This window comes from Schistocerca gregaria, chromosome 2, assembly GCF_023897955.1.
Source record: "Schistocerca gregaria isolate iqSchGreg1 chromosome 2, iqSchGreg1.2, whole genome shotgun sequence".
NCBI classification, from domain to species: Eukaryota; Metazoa; Arthropoda; class Insecta; order Orthoptera; family Acrididae; genus Schistocerca; species Schistocerca gregaria.
Genome location: NC_064921.1, coordinates 242,182,954 through 242,199,420, shown reverse-complemented (window position 1 = coordinate 242,199,420; position 16,467 = coordinate 242,182,954). Strand labels below are relative to the sequence as shown.

The window sequence follows — 16,467 nt, the reverse complement described above, 5'->3', positions numbered from 1 at the left end:
ACTGAAGATAAGGTGGATAGATCACGTAACTAATGAGGAGGTATTGAATAGGATTGGGGAGAAGAGAAGTTTGTGGCACAACTTGACTAGAAGAAGGGATCGGTTGGTAGGACATGTTTTGAGGCATCAAGGGATCACAAATTTAGCATTGGAGGGCAGCGTGGAGGGTAAAAATCGTAGAGGGAGACCGAGAGATGAGTACACTAAGCAGATTCAGAAGGATGTAGGTTGCAGTAGGTACTGGGAGATGAAGCAGCTTGCACAGGATAGAGTAGCATGGAGAGCTGCATCAAACCAGTCTCAGGACTGAAGACAACAACAACACAACAACAAGGATATGATTGTACAAACAGTCCGATGTTTATCCTTCACACAGATTCCCGTATGAAGGAAGCAATAAAAGGCATCCCTGGAGTAGAAAACCAACTGAAAGAGTTAAAGATAAGTAAGTCACTGGGTCTGGATGGTACTCCAATTCGACATTGGCCCTTTACTTAGCTTGCTTTTATCACAAGTATTTCCCCCAACAAAAAGTCCCAAGTGACTGGAAGAAACACTGGTGACATACATAAGAAGGGTTAAAGGAATGGGCCCACAAAATTACACACCAATATCCTCAACACCGGTAGGCTGAAGAATTCTCTAACATATCATCAGTTCGAAGTAAGCTCCTGTCCACAAATCAGCGTGGATTTAGAAAACATCGCTTGTGTGAAACCCAGCTCACCTTTTTCTCACATGATATCCTGCGAACCATTGACGAATTGCAACTGGTAGATTCCATATTCCTTGATTGCCAGAAAGTGTATGACTTCTCACTCACAGTAAAATTTTAATGATGATAAGAGCATATGCAAAAGCGTCCCATGTGAGTGGCTTGAAGACTTCTTAGGTACATATTCGGCCAACAAATAGGTTGTCTGTACGGTTGTACAACTGCAGCCAACTGATGACGCTTGTGCATTACAGTTGAGTAACATCCGACATCCAGTTGACAACCAGTCAGCCACAAGACAAATGAAGTCTTATCTGATGAGATGATTCCCAGTGTCAGAGTGTAAACCATTGCTAACTACTTTCAACAATGTCTATCTAAGGTTTGACAAGTGATGGAATGTGTTTGGAATAATGGCTAGTAAATGGGGATTGCTACAAAAAAATAAAAAAAAATTGTGAAATTGATAAGCCTAATAATGCCGACATTATAGTCAAATGTATATGCCGGGTACACAACATAATAAATGACAAGAAGGGGAAAGGAACAGCAGCTGTGTTTGGTTGCCAGCTAACACAATCAACAAGAAGATACACTTCTAAGAGTGAGAACAGCGGAGTCAGTGCAGCGCATTCCATCCAATATATTTTTATGGTGTTGTTTTGCTCAGGGAAGAGCACAAATGAAAGCAGTTTCAGTACTTTACCGTATGCTAATTACTAAGACCCGGATTTTAATGACAAGTCATATTTTTTTCTGAACTATAGGGTGAATTTTAGAACAATTTATACACAAATCTAGGCATTTTAGTGTCGAAAAATGTATTTTGATTGTGCATATAAAGTCATATTTCAACAAATTTTAGTAATAGGTCATATTGCAGATAACTTTTAATATAATAGGTCATATTTCTGTCAACTTTTGCCAAAAATGCATATACCGTTTTTCTCATATCTTACAGGACGCACGAATTACCTTCAATGCCCCTCCCACCTACTCCTGTTCTTACACAATGGGGTTCTTGGCTTAATGCTGCTGAGTATTACTGCACCAACTACATCCAAATAAAGACAATCTTCTGTGAGCTTGATAGTGATGAATCAAGTGCTATCAAAATTGTTAAAGAAGCTTCTACAGATACATTGTCTCGAAACTTGGCCTACAGCAACACCAATTTTTCAGTGATATCAAAAGCAATCAAACAACTGGAAGCTGTTGGCACTCAGCTACGTGAGGCCCTGAGTACTGTGCAACATGTGCAGAGTGAGGTGGGTCAAGCTCGTGGTCATGTTGCTGACACAGTGAAAACCAAATTGCAAAGTGTTCTCCAACGGAATCCTGGATATTCTACACTGTGCAAAACTAGTTACAGTCTTTCAGGGAATGCAACAACATCTTAAGGCACTGAAACAAAGCTGAACTCCAGTGACTTGGCTGCCTTCAATTATGCTCCAGTGACGTCTTGTGAAGTGGAGAGCAGAGGAGCTTTTCCAGGTACAAAACTATACCCAGCGACAACCGTAGATCTTTGACAATGGAAAACCTGAAAATGCATCTTGTGATCCAGTGCAACTTTACAGATACTGAAGATTGACATACGGTATTTAATAACGTGAAATGCTTTAAATACTATGTAAAAATAAAAACATTGTTTTATGTTTCGATAGATGATCTTTTCACTGTACTTTGTGTTTAGAAAATAAAACATTCAGACATTCAAAAAAATAGGTGCAAATTAGCCACAAACCCTACAGAAAGAAAGAAAGAACTATACTTGCAATATTTTGAGAAGTGAATTTTGTATTACTTTATGGTGAATAAAAAATTAAATAAATAAACAAGAATGCTTTAAATAAACTTCTATTAATAAACTTCTATTAAGTCATATTTTTAATTTTTAAGGTCATATTTATGTAAGTTTTAGGTCATAAATGCTTGCATATTTCACTGTTTTTTAGGTAATTAAAATCCGGGCCCTACTAATTACATAGGGTGAACACTTGGTTGAAGGTTTTCTTTCTAACAAATGTTTAAACAGACTTACTGAATGTACACTGTTCATCACACATCACATATTCAATAATCCTGATCAAAAATTATTGTGTTTTTAGCTACGTTATGACTAATGTTTCCACTTGGCTTCCAGACTCATGTCTTCTGCAGCATTCAACCATAGTTTCCTATGTAAGTAATGGTGGTGATACCTCTTGTTTTGCGTATCTCGCAGTGACCTGTGCTCAATCAAACTGCTAAGCACACCCATTCACAAGTAACAACAGGTGCGCACTTGTAACACTATGTCTGACCAGTCCCATTCCACTGGGATCCATCTGACAGCAGCTGACCATTTACAGGTATATGTGACTAACTTGATGCCCAGTAGATGTGGAACAATGGTGCATGTCTTGGGATTAATCAGCTGTTGAACTAGTCAGGCGAATACAGTTCCAGTAGATGCACAGCCTTATTCTCTCTCTATATATACAAAAGGTCAGACAGGCAGCATGAGCAGCAATCTACATCTACATCCATACTCCGCAAGCCACCTGACGGTGTGTGGCGGAGGGTACCCTGAGTACCTCTATCGTTTCTCCCTTCTATTCCAGTCTCGTATTGTACGTGGAAAGAAGGATTGTCAGTATGCTTCTGTGTGGGCTCTAATCTCTCTGATTTTATCCTCATGGTCTCTTCGTGAGATATACGTAGGAGGGAGCAATATACTGCTTGACTCTTCGGTGAAGGTATGTTCTCAAAACTTAAACAAAAGCCCGTACCGAGCTACTGAGCGTCTCTCCCACAGAGTCTTCCACTGGAGTTTATCTATCATCTCCGTAACGCTTTCGCGATTACTAAATGATCCTGTAACGAAGCGTGCTGCTCTCCATTGGATCTTCTCTATCTCTTCTATCAACCCTATCTAGTGCGGATCCCACACTGCTGAGCAGTATTCAAGCAGTGGGCAAACAAGCGTACTGTAACCTACTTCCTTTGTAGTCAGATTGCATTTCCTTAGGATTCTTCCAATGAATCTCAGTCTGGCATCTGCTTTACCGACGATCAACTTTATATGATCATTCCATTTTAAATCACTCCTAATGCGTACTCCCAGATAATTTATGGAATTAACTGCTTCCAGTTGCTGACCTGCTATTTTGTAGCTAAATGATAAGGGACCTATCTTTCTATGTATTCGCAACACATTACACTTGTCTACATTGAGATTCAATTGCCGTTCCGTGCACCATGCGTCAATTCACTGCAGATCCTCCTGCATTTCAGTACAATTTTCCATTGTTGCAACCTCTTGATACACCACAGCACCATCTGCAAAAAGCCTCAGTGAACTTACGATGTCATCCACCAGGTCATTTATGTATATTGTGAATAGCAACGGTCCTATGACACTCCCCTGCGGCACACCTGAAATCACTCTTACTTCGGAAGACTTCTCTCCATTGAGAATGACATGCTGCGTTCTGTTATCTAGGAACTCCTCAATCCAATCACACAATTGATCTGATAGTCCGTATGCTCTTACTTTGTTCATTAAACAACTGTGGTGAACTGTGTCAAACGCCTTGCGGAAGTCAAGAAACACGGCATCTACCTGAGAACCCGTGTCTAAGGCCCTCTGAGTCTCGTGGACGAATAGCGCGAGCTGGGTTTCACACAATCGTCTTTTTCGAAACCCATGCTGATTCCTACAGAGTAGACTTCTAGTCTCCAGAAAAGACATTATACTCGAACATAATACGTGTTCCAAAATTCTACAACTGATCGACGTGAGAGATATAGGTCTATAGTTCTGCACATCTGTTCGACGTCCCTTCTTGAAAATGGTGATGACCTGTGCCCTTTTCCAATCCTTTGGAACGCTTCGCTCTTCTAGAGACCTACAGTACAGCGCTCCAAGAAGGGGGACAAGTTCCTTCACATACTCTGTGTAAAATCGAACTGGTATCCCATCAGGACCAGCGGCCTTTCCTCTTTTGAGCGATTTTAATTGTTTCTCTATCCCTCTGTCATCTATTTCGATATCTACCATTTTGTCAACTGTGCGACAATCTAGAGAAGGAAGCACAGTGCAGTCTTCCTCTGTGAAACAGCTTTGGAAGAAGACATTTAGTATTTCGGCCTTTAGTCTGTCATCCTCTGTTTCAGAACCATTTTGGTCACAGAGTGTCTGGACATTTTGTTTTGATCCACCTACCGCTTTGACATCGGACCAAAATTTCTTAGGATTTTCTGCCAAGTCAGTACATAGAACTTTACTTTCGAATTCATTGAAAACTTCTCGCATAGCCCTCCTCACACTACATTTCGCTTCGCGTAATTTTTGTTTGTCTGCAAGGCTTTGGCTATGTTTATGTTTGCTGTGAAGTTCCCTTTGCTTCCGCAGCAGTTTTCTAACTCGGTTGTTGTACCATGGTGGCTATTTCCCATCTCTTACGATCTTGCTTGGCACATACTCATCTAACGCATATTGTACGATGGTTTTGAACTTTGTCCACTGATCCTCAACACTATCTGTACTTGAGAGAAAACTTTTGTGTTGAGCCGTCAGGTACTCTGTGATCTGCTTTTTGTCACTTTTGCTAAACAGAAAAATCTTCCTACCTTTTTTAATATTTCTATTTACGGCTGAAATCATCGATGCAGTAACCGCTTTATGATCGCTGATTCCCTGTTCTGCATTAACTGATTCAAATAGTTCGGGTCTGTTTGTCACCAGAAGGTCTAATATGTTATTGCCATGAGTCGGTTCTCTGTTTAACTGCTCAAGGTAGTTTTCAGATAAAGCACTTAAAAATATTTCACTGGATTCTTTGTCCCTGCCACCCATTATGAACGTTTGAGTCTCCCAGTCTACATCTGGCAAATAAGGTGTAGAGTACCACAAGGAGCGATAGTGGGCCAACTATTGTTTCTAAGCCATGAAATGACCTTCCAACAATCTGCGGATGTTTGCTGATGATGTTGTGGTGTATGGTAAGATATTGTTGAGTAAGAGGAGGAGGATATGAGGAGACTTGGATGAAATTTCTAGTTGGTGTAATGAATGACAGCTTGCTCTAAATGTAGAAAAATGCAAGTTAATGCACATGAGCAGGCAAAACCATCCCATAACGTTTGAAAACAGAGTTCAAAGTGTATTGCTTGACACAGTCATGTAAATTAAATATCTAGGCGTAATGCTGCAAAGTGGTATGAAGTGCAATGAGCATGTAAGTACGGTACTTCTGTTGGGGGTTCAGGAATGCATGCCGTTACAATTAGCTCTAACTCAACCGTTGAATATCTTCTAGAGGATTCACTGGATGAATTATTAAATGAATCTCAGGTCCAAATGAGTTGCTTTTCACAGCACCTGATGTGGAAAGTTATTTGTGGATCTACAACAGAGTTTAAACAATTAATTTACCAAACAGCTCCTTCCATAAACTGTGCCCACTGTGCTTCATAAATTTATTAGAATTCATTGTACACTGCTTGTGACAGCTAAAACGTGCTACAATAACATTGTTGTGTGAGGACAGTCTTTTAAATGTTTTGAGAACTTAGACGATTTCTGGTACTAGCTGTCATTGTTCTCCTAATACATTCTGTCATTCTTCTATTAATACATTATGTATAAAAAACCGACTAAAGCATCTTATGGTTCCTGCAGATTAGCTACCCTTACTAGCATATCCACAATACTAATTCAGTTAGTTGCGATAGCTATTTTGAAGTTTTAACACTACTGGACTTCCTGAATTGTACAATGCATAAAATATGGGGAAAAGAGAACCGTTCACCTTTAGCAGACTGATGTGTGGTGAATACAAACATGTACCAGAACAGTACTCTCTAGCTTTTGAGCTCTGGTTCTTCCTCAAGTAGAAAGTATGCCCATTCTCACAAGCCTACACATACATCCTAATGCACACTACTGCAGCCACGGTTTCCCTCTCATGCTTGTGTCTGAGTGAATTGTCCTCCCTTTTTAACCTTCCCCATCCAATTCCTTTCTCCACCTCAGGAAGAAACTATCAGTTCTGAAAGGCAGATTAAGTCACTTCTAATTTTATATCTATCAGCAGTACTGTGCAATTCGCTTCCTAAAGACAAGCACTTGCTGACAATTCTGTCTCTAATTTATTAATATGGGTCTTCAGGCTTAATACTAATTGCTATGAACCACTTGCAGTTCTGTACGGTTATCAAATGAGCTGTATTTTTTAAGTTAGAGTTCAAAGATTTCAGTTTCTGAACAGTGTTTTAAATTTGTTGGAAGGTCATTTCATGGCTTAGAAACAATAGTTGGCCCAGTATCGCTCCCTGTGGTACTCTACACATAACGTTCCCACATTCAAAGGTTAGCTTCATGTCTCTGACACTGTCTATTAATCAGACCCTCAGCTTTCTGTTATGAAGGTAAGAGTCCGACCATGGAAGAGGGATGTCATTAATGCCAAAACACTTCAGTCTGCTAAGTAGGCCAAAGGCTTTATCACAGTTACAGAATATGTAACAACATGTTAATTTCCTTATTTAGTTTTGCTACCACTGTATTGCTTGCTGTGCATGGAGAATCCTTTACAAGAGTGCGAAACTAAGAGGCACAGGTAATAAGCTCTGCTTAGTTAAATGAGTCTGTGTGGTATTCTGTCATAGGGGGGACACTTTCTGAAACACTTTTGAGAAGAATGGAAGGAACTTTGAACTTTCAGTAAGTCAAGATGGTGCTGATAGGAAAGTGTAGTATTGTTTTGCTCTTTTCAAAATAGCAAAAAACAAACAGTTTTTCGTGTAGAGAATATGAAAAACGAGTGATGAAGGGTATTTTGTGCCAAGTGCAGTTACTGGTTTCAAGGAAAGTGCACAAAAGTGAACCTAAAATTCATCAGTGATGATATGCCATGGACATGCTACATTTGTTTACGAGTTGAAACAGCTGATCTTGTAAGTACACTGGACACAAAAAACGAAATTATAAAGTTGCTGCTAAAGGACATTGAGGCATTAAATATCAAAATAGTGACTATAAAAAAAGGATAGATTAATATGGGAAAAACAGGCCTGCACTTGTGAAACGGAAATAAAAGAAGATACCAAAAATGAAATTATAAAGCAGATACAAAAGGATATTGAAGCAATAAAAACTGAATTAATCACTACAAAGAAAGAAAATGATAGATCAAAACCTTCAAAATATACATGGCGTGCGAAATGTGATTAAAAACCCACCCACTGGAGTATTTGTAAACATATATAAATGGGAAACAGTGTCCTACAAAAAGGACAAACGTGGAAGTGCCGCAGCAAAACCGATTGAAAAAAGGGATTTTCTTGCTGTTGGCGACTCCATACTGAAAAATGTTACGGCTCCAGGCTGTGAAATTGATGTTCATTCCGGAATCCAATCGCATCAGGTCAGCAGACACTTACAAAATATTCGATACTCGAAACGAAGTGAAACTGAAAGTGGAAATTAAAAAAAAAAAGGACAAATACGAAGGTGTTTTCATTCATGTCAGAACAAATTCCATCTGGAACAGCAATGAGGAAGAAAAAATCAGTGAAACACAGAATTTGATCTGCTCAGCAAAAAGTGTGTTTGCAAAATTCAAAAATTGTCATTAGCGCAATTTTACACAGAAGGTCAGTAAGTGATACATACATAAATACGATGAACAGTGGAATCGCGGAACAGTGCGGCAAGCTGGGCGCAATTCTTGTAGACTCAAATACATTTGTAAGTGGTATGTGTCTGGTAAAGGATGGGCTACACTTGAGTAGGTGAGGTTCAATGACTTTCTGCAAAATGATCGTAGACATCCACAGAATAATTAAAAGCAAGGGAAACTGAAAACTTCCGAAAGTGGTGAGAAAACAAAAATGGTGATCCAAAATGGAAACTGTAAAGGTAATGGAACAAGTGAGGCTCTTCAAAGGATAAACAAATTCAAAGATTCTATCTTGATGCATCTAAATATAAGCGGTTTAGCAGAAAAATCTCCAAATCTAGGTTACTCTAAAATGGATGAACTGCAAGTTATATCTCCCGAACTAGCAAACATAAAGATAGTCTGATTAAACAAACACTAGCTCACAAAAGAATGCCTAGGCGTTCTAAATAAAATCAGTAATTCCCAAATTGTCAACAGCTTTTGTAGAAAAAATTTTAAAGTGTTAGAAGATTTTAGTTATCTAAATGAAGAATATATTTTTAAAAGCTGTTGTGTAGAGCTGTGTGATTTAAATGTGTGATAATATCAATTTACAGAATTCCCTGGGAGTTCTGCTAAAAAATTGTTCTTAGGAAAATTTCAATTTATCTTAGATAAACTTAAAAAAGAAAGCAAGAAAAAGATTGTGATTGCAGGAGACTTCATTACAAATTATCAGTTTGATGATACAAGGAAGTTTTGCCTAGATCTAGGGATATCTGATCACTCAGCTTTATTTATAGAGCTCCGCAAATCAGAGAAACTAAAATCTGAATCTTATATAAGAAGGAATTTTAGCAAAGAAAATTTAGAGTTGATTTTTGATAAATTAAGTGTTATAAGCTGGCCTTTAGACCACTGTGATTCAAGCAAAAAATTTTTTGATAATTTTTTTTATTTTTTATTTTTTTTTTTTGTGTGTGTGTGTATTCAATGAAACATTTCCCCCAAAATCTTATCAAAAGAGAGTCAGGAACAAACGAAATTGGATTACACCAGGAATAAAAATGTCAAATGCCAGAAAAAGACAGCTGCACAATGAGCTTAAAGTAAATAGAAACCTTAATTTTGTAAATGTGTTAAGTGCTGTAAGACTATATTTAAGAAAGTAATATTGGCAGGGAAAAAATAAATAAATAGCAAAAAGTATATTCATAAGCAAACAAATAAATAAATAAAACAAAGGCAGTTTGGTCTGTTGTGAAATCAGAGTTGGGAGTCAATGTTAAAAAGTCAAGACATTTCTCAAATTACGTTTCAGGGTGATATTGTAAATCATGTTCAAATGTCATACTGCTACAATGATTTCTTTGTCAATACAGCAAAATCTGACAGAAATGACAGCCCATCAGGACAATATAATTTTCAGGCACAGAGATGACATACAAAATATTTGTTTTAAAAAATTCAGAAAAATCACTCACTCAGAAAGATGTGGAAGACACAATATTATCATTAAAAAACAAAAATTCAGCTGGCTGGGATGGAATACTTTCCATGGTAATCAAGGCAGTATGCCATATTATTTCATACCCACTGACTATTATTGTAAACTAGTTCTTTGAACATGGGCCTTTCCCCAAGACGTATACACAGACAAGGAAAACAATTTCCCAGTTAAAAATACACTTTCTCAGAGGTGAAAACACACATTTTCCATGTTAAGTGACAGTATATTTTCCCTTATCAATCCTTTGAATGGTTATGGTTTTATACATGGACGCAGAATTTCCCAGCACTTCAGAAAACGAAACTCAGGGAAAAAGACATGTTTTGAAAATATCTTTGATGTGCAACAACATGTATGCTGCGTATTTTTGTATTACAAAAGTATACATTGGAATTCCACCAAACATTGCATGTTTCTTTCCGAATCATTGAAATCAATATAGCGATAGTCAGCCAACAGCAACCTCATTGTTAAGTAGCACGAACACACAAACAGGGAAAGTTAATAGTTTAAATTAATATACATAGTGTTGCTACAATAAAAGCAAAGCTTTCACATATAATATTGTGTCTCTAAGGTTAATAAGCTGCAAAAGAAGCTAAGCTTTCACATATAACGTTGACCTTTTCTGCGCGTGTTACACTTAAGATATATCACACAAATGTGCCAGTAAAATTTTTAATAATGAGATAAATGTCTGATCTTCAGGGTTAGAAATTCTTCTAAATGGTTCATCATCAAACATTTGATTTTTAAGTGAGTGTCAAACGCTCTGTCATTTAATAAAATTGTGGTACCTTTTCGCGCATAGTTCAACGTAAGTAAAAGAATATTTACTTTGAAAGTAATGCTTTTCAAATCACCATTCACAATATTTTCCATGACTTGTTACAAATAGGTTCGTTTCAGCAGTTGTCAGAGAGCACACGTAACAGGCGACACCGCACTTGCGCAGCTATCATGATGTAGAAAGCCCGTATGTATGTATGTGTAAAATATTAAAAGAACATACATTATGTCATAAAAGAAATAAGACATCATAGGATAGTCCAAGAGCATCGGAATTTCATGAACCATACTAAAATGTGCAGATTTAAAGTGCATACCTAAGAGCACATTCGTATGTCCAGATTACCAATGAAGTAGACCCCAACCTGATATTAAGCTTTTGGTCACGTGGAGACTACCCACTATAACTCAAGACTGCTCTGCGCACCAGCCCTGGATCTACGATATTTCCGAATCGGGTCAATACTAAAAACAATTAAATTTTCAGAAATATGTACACCTTCTAGTGCACATCTTTCTGAAAAGTCTGAAACATAAAACATATGTGTTCGAGGAAATGTAAGACATGTTATTTGGTCTTAAGTGTGCCAAAGTGCAGTGCCACACCTCTTCATACAGCATTATTCTATCACATGTCACTGTATTTCGCTCTGAAGAACTGAAAAATGTATATTTTGTAATGGATGCCATCAAACTATATTCAGGACAGTGGAAATTGAAATGTCTTGTGGTGCCTCTCCTGCTCCCAGTCGGCCGGTTTGAAAGCTTGCCCCTCTTTTAAAAAAATCTCGCAATTAATAGCGGATGGGATTATTTGTAATCAGGAGACCAAGAAGAACTCTTAGAAAATTTGCACTCTTTATTGCCTATTAACTAATAACTTGCTGTTTTGTGTGATATAAAATTAAATATAGGATACATAAAACCAATAAAGACAAGAAATAAGCAAGAAATTACACATTTCTTTAATCCTTAGCTCCCCTTCCTCGTTCTAACAAACAATCTTGTCATCACAAATTCTGCAGCTATTCCTGCCAGTGTCAAAATTTGTTCGCCAATTAATTTCACTAACCCTGCCAGAATGACATGTTTAGTTATCCTGCGATTATTATCCAGTTAGGCGCTGTTACGTGTTCGTACAACACATTTTCTGCGTTACTTCCAAAATACAACTACAGCGGCTGCTAGCCGGGGACTGTACAATGAGAAGATAATACATAGTCTTTCTCACCTGTTATTCCTGTCCGTCGTTTATTAAGTAGTCTGAATTTATATATTTCGCTAGTAATTATAACAACGCTGATCATTCGCAAACCTAAGCAACCACATAATCAGACAGCAATTGGCATTCATCCGTTTGGCTTTACTTCACTCAGCTCATATAGCCCTGTCCCCTTTTGTCTGCAGAAAGTTCATTTCTAGATGCGACAAGGATTCCCCTGACAGACACATCACGCATTCAAAAATCAACTTATGATTCATTCAGAAATCAACTTGAAAAAATGTGTTCAATAATGTTCGAAAACCAACAGGGAAGTGTTTCAAAATCATATGAATAATCGATAGACAAACATGCACTGGATGCTAGGCGCTTTGTGAAATAAGTTCTTTTCCTCAAGAATATGAATTTGGGCCCCCTTTTCCCGGTAGCATCTAGCTGCTTGCTGCGACTGCTTGCACAGCCAACAGCCACATTCCTGTAGCCAGAAGCGGGAGAATCTCCCACTCAAATGCGACTCAACTGCGTATGCACACGAGCCCGCTCGTAACTCTAAAACGAATCTAATGTAAACAGCTGTGACTTCACGCTCATTGGAGGCAATTTGTTGTTATGAAGCATTGTGCAGTCTTCCTAAAGCCTTTGACACATTTTGCTGCTGGCAGAGGCTTGCATGAACACTGTGTGTAGTCGTTGTATATGGCGCATTTCCTTTGCAATTTAAGTTCTTTTCTGTGTTTTCTCTGATTTATAATTTATTGTTGAAGTATTATTCTGCAGTAGCGGGATACAGTAATATCTTTTGTTAGAGTATCGGTTCTTACCAGTCAAAATTACAAAAATTTAACTGAAAATAAAAACAATGAAAAATTCCCAGAATTCTAAAGAATTCCCGGGTTTTCCCGGATGAAAAAATTCCTGGGTTTTTCCCAGATCTCCAGGGGCGTATACACCCTATTCCCAGATGTCCTAAAATATGCAGAGATTAGGCCATTATTTAAAAAGGAAAACTACAGGCCTCTTTCTCTCCTTCATGTTTTTTCTAAAACATTTGAAAAACTTGTGGCAAAACAACTACAAAATTTCCTTACAGTAAATGACAGTATTTGTAAAAATCAGTTTGGTTTTCAAAGAGGAAGACGCAGCATAAATGACATCAGAGACGTTACAGAAAAAATAAGCATATCACTAGACCAGGGTACAAAAGTCTCAGGAATATTCCGTGATCTAACGAAAGCCTCTAACTCTGTGAACCACTCATTATTACTTCACAAACTAAAGAGCTATTGGATCTGAAGATACTGAATTACAGTGGTTCAACTCTAATCTGACAGAAAGGAAACAAAGAGTTATTTTAACATCAAATTCTGTTAACTACCTCTCCAAATGGAAAACAATTTCCCAAGGAGTTCCACATGGTTTAATACCAGGTTCTTACCTGTTCTTGTTGTACGTAAATGATTTACCATTAAATATTGATGCTCATTCAGTCTTGTTTGCAGATGACACCTCACTCATGATAGAAAATGACACAATAGAAAAGATTCCAGATAGTATAGAAAATGTTATGGGGAAACTGGAATCCTGGTTCCTTAAAAATTGACTAAAGCTCAATATCACTAAGACCCAGATAAAGCAATTCGTCTCTAAATCGTCAGCAATATGTCCTGTACAAATAGCCCATAATAATCAACTGACGACAGAAGTGAGCCATGTGAAATTCTTGGGCCTAAATTTTGATAAAAGTTTAAACTGGAAGACACATATAGACTTCCTGGCAAATAAATTAGATTCCTTAGCTTTTGCAATGTTTATTTTATCTGGTGCCACTCATATGGACACGAGAAAGACAGTCTAACAGTTATTTTGAATCTGTTATTAAGTATGGGATAATTTTCTCCCAAAACTCGAGAAGCAGAACAAGTCTACTAATTGTTCGGAAGAAAATCATTAGAAACATGTGTGCTTCCCACAAAAATGAGTCATGTAACCCATTGTTCAAGAAATTAAAAATACTAACAATTACTTCATTGCACATTTTTGAAATTTTGGTTTTTGTATATAATAGTCAACTAATCTTGAGAAGTTCTGTTTTAAGCATAGCTATGGTACTCGTCACAAGGAAAACTTCAAATTTCCTTTGCGTCACTTAAAGCTTTATGCTCAGACACCACTGTACATGGGGCTAATAATATATTAAAAAAAATTACAAAGAAGAAACATATTTAACAATGCACCTTGGTTCGCTGAAAAGTTTACTCCAAAATATTTCAATAGAAATATGTTACTACAGCATTGAAGAATTCATGGAAGACAGTCTGACACTTTGAACAATAAAAATCTGTAGCTAATATTGCAATGTTGTCTGCGTACAACAAAGGAAATTGGTAAACTGTTAATTTATAATAAATATTGTAGTGTTGTATTCACTGGCATTATTCTTAAAATAGTGTAAAAAGAATTTCTGTAAATCATTATACATCATATTTTTGCTAAACTTAATGTATCTCCTATACAACAGATTATATGATCTGTACAATGTATGCAATGAGACTAATAAATCAAATTTTACATTTACATTTTACAAGCTCAATTTTAGCTGACTGACCTCTGCAAAATGTGACTACACTGACACTGGAGGTATACTGGAGCAAAATAGTTCATTGTGGTCACTGTATTTAGTGAACTAGGTAACCAGGTAGTGCAGGATTCATTACTGTCTGTCAAATATTGAACAGAATGTAAACTCTGAACTTAATCATTCGTGAATGTACAAATACTCGGGAGTATGGAACATAAAACACTAAACATACGAAACACAAATATTCACAGTAAGGAATAAACCATAAACAGATTTAAAAACTTATTAGAAAACAAAGGGCTCTTGACAGATGGTGCAGAAGCTGCTTAACAGCTGTGATTCACTTGTTATCACACATGTGACTCTATACTACTAAACAGACGAGCATCATTGGTTGACAGTTAACTGCAGCGATGACACTCAACCATGTAGCAGATATTACATGAGCCCGTCGGTAGAAGTGGAAATTCATCTCGGAATGTGGCAGGGAAATGCACGTGGCCGCTGGAATGGGTTTTGTGCATTTGTCGTTAGTCTGCACCATCCGTTTGTTGCCCCTGTGGTGGAGGTTGTGGTGCTGGTACTGGAGGATGGTGAAGTCTTGGTGCATTTGGGTGGTGGCTCTTTCTTGAAAATGTACACAGGCTTGACACAGTTAATGGTACCAGTTGTCTGCTGTCCACTTACCACAATGTTCAGTATTTGTGTGCATCTTTGTAGAATACAGCATGGGCCAGAGAACGGCAGCTGAGTGGTGGCATGACACTGTATGTTGTTTGGAGCATCATGTTCTAACATTTTGGAAGAGCTGAAGTGGTGAAGTATGTGTGAAAACTTCAACTTCTTTAACGATACAACTTACTTGAGATGATCAGCCGACTTTCCTAGCTGCCAACTTTCCTAGCTGGTTAGCCTGCTGCTGCAAACTCCCTTACTCTTCTTCTCCACAGTATATTGTTGGGAACAGGAATTTCTCAAGACTCTTTCTACTTGCGTACACAGTTTCCTTTGCTTCACTTAACGACGTATATTTAAACATCAAACTTTTACAAATATTACCTCCACATGAATAAATACTGATACATATGTCTCCTCGCATATCCAAACATTAGAACCACAGTTACATTTACAACAGAGTTGGCTTGCTAACCACGACTCTATTATACAGAGATCAAACACCTGTCTTGCCTCTAGCAAGTTAAAGTTAAAAAGTTACTAAAAATCTTTTTCCACTCAATTGTTCTTTCGTCACTAACAATAGTCATAGTTGAAAATCAGCACAGAATTCCACAGAATTTTCTTGGTTCTGCCGTGCCCTTTCGTTATGACTTCCATGGCGCGACCAACAAGTACTTGTCGGTGCCATTCGACCGCCGTGTCTACTGTCTTCATATGAAAAACTTCAAACCTGCAAACACAGACAGGTGAAGCGCAATAGATAGGGTTCCAATCTCCCACTCACATCTAAAATATTGTGTGTTCGAGACGGTGGAAGGCCGAGTGATTCTAGAATTTGCACGGAAATTCTCAAAACACTACAAGGTATGAGCAACTTTCTAAGTCATGAGGCATGTAAGTGGTCAGTGGACCCTGTCTGGAGGCAGTGGAAGGTCATATTAAAGCAATGTGGTCCATTCCAGTTGATCTTGTGTTGCTGATTGGAGTGATCTGTCCTCAACAAAGCCTCTGGGAAGACGCAATGGTTCACTATAGACAAGTTCTGCAGCTGAGGAGTCCAAGTCGTCCTTATATATTGTTTATATTTCCAGGACTATCAGAAGGGCATAAGTCCAGGACGTACCATAGTACGTTAGCATCACCTTCAGGGAACACTGCCATCTTTCAATCATTCCATCACTGGCAGGTTGGTAGCTGGTAATCTCGTGATGTCCATACCTGCATAAATTTGCCAGCTGGGAAAATAAATTGGATGCAAATTGCCAGCTGCAATCAGTGGTTCTGTGTAGTGGGCAGCCAAACCAGTTAGCCAACCTAATGTGA

The 16,467-nt window shown here is 37.9% G+C and overlaps 1 protein-coding gene across 2 annotated transcripts in view; it reads right to left on the bottom strand.

Moving 5' to 3' along the window:
• Positions 1 to 16,467, bottom strand: part of LOC126336769 (NFX1-type zinc finger-containing protein 1-like) — a 301,188-nt gene that overhangs the window by 180,769 nt on the left and 103,952 nt on the right. The window lies entirely within an intron of this gene.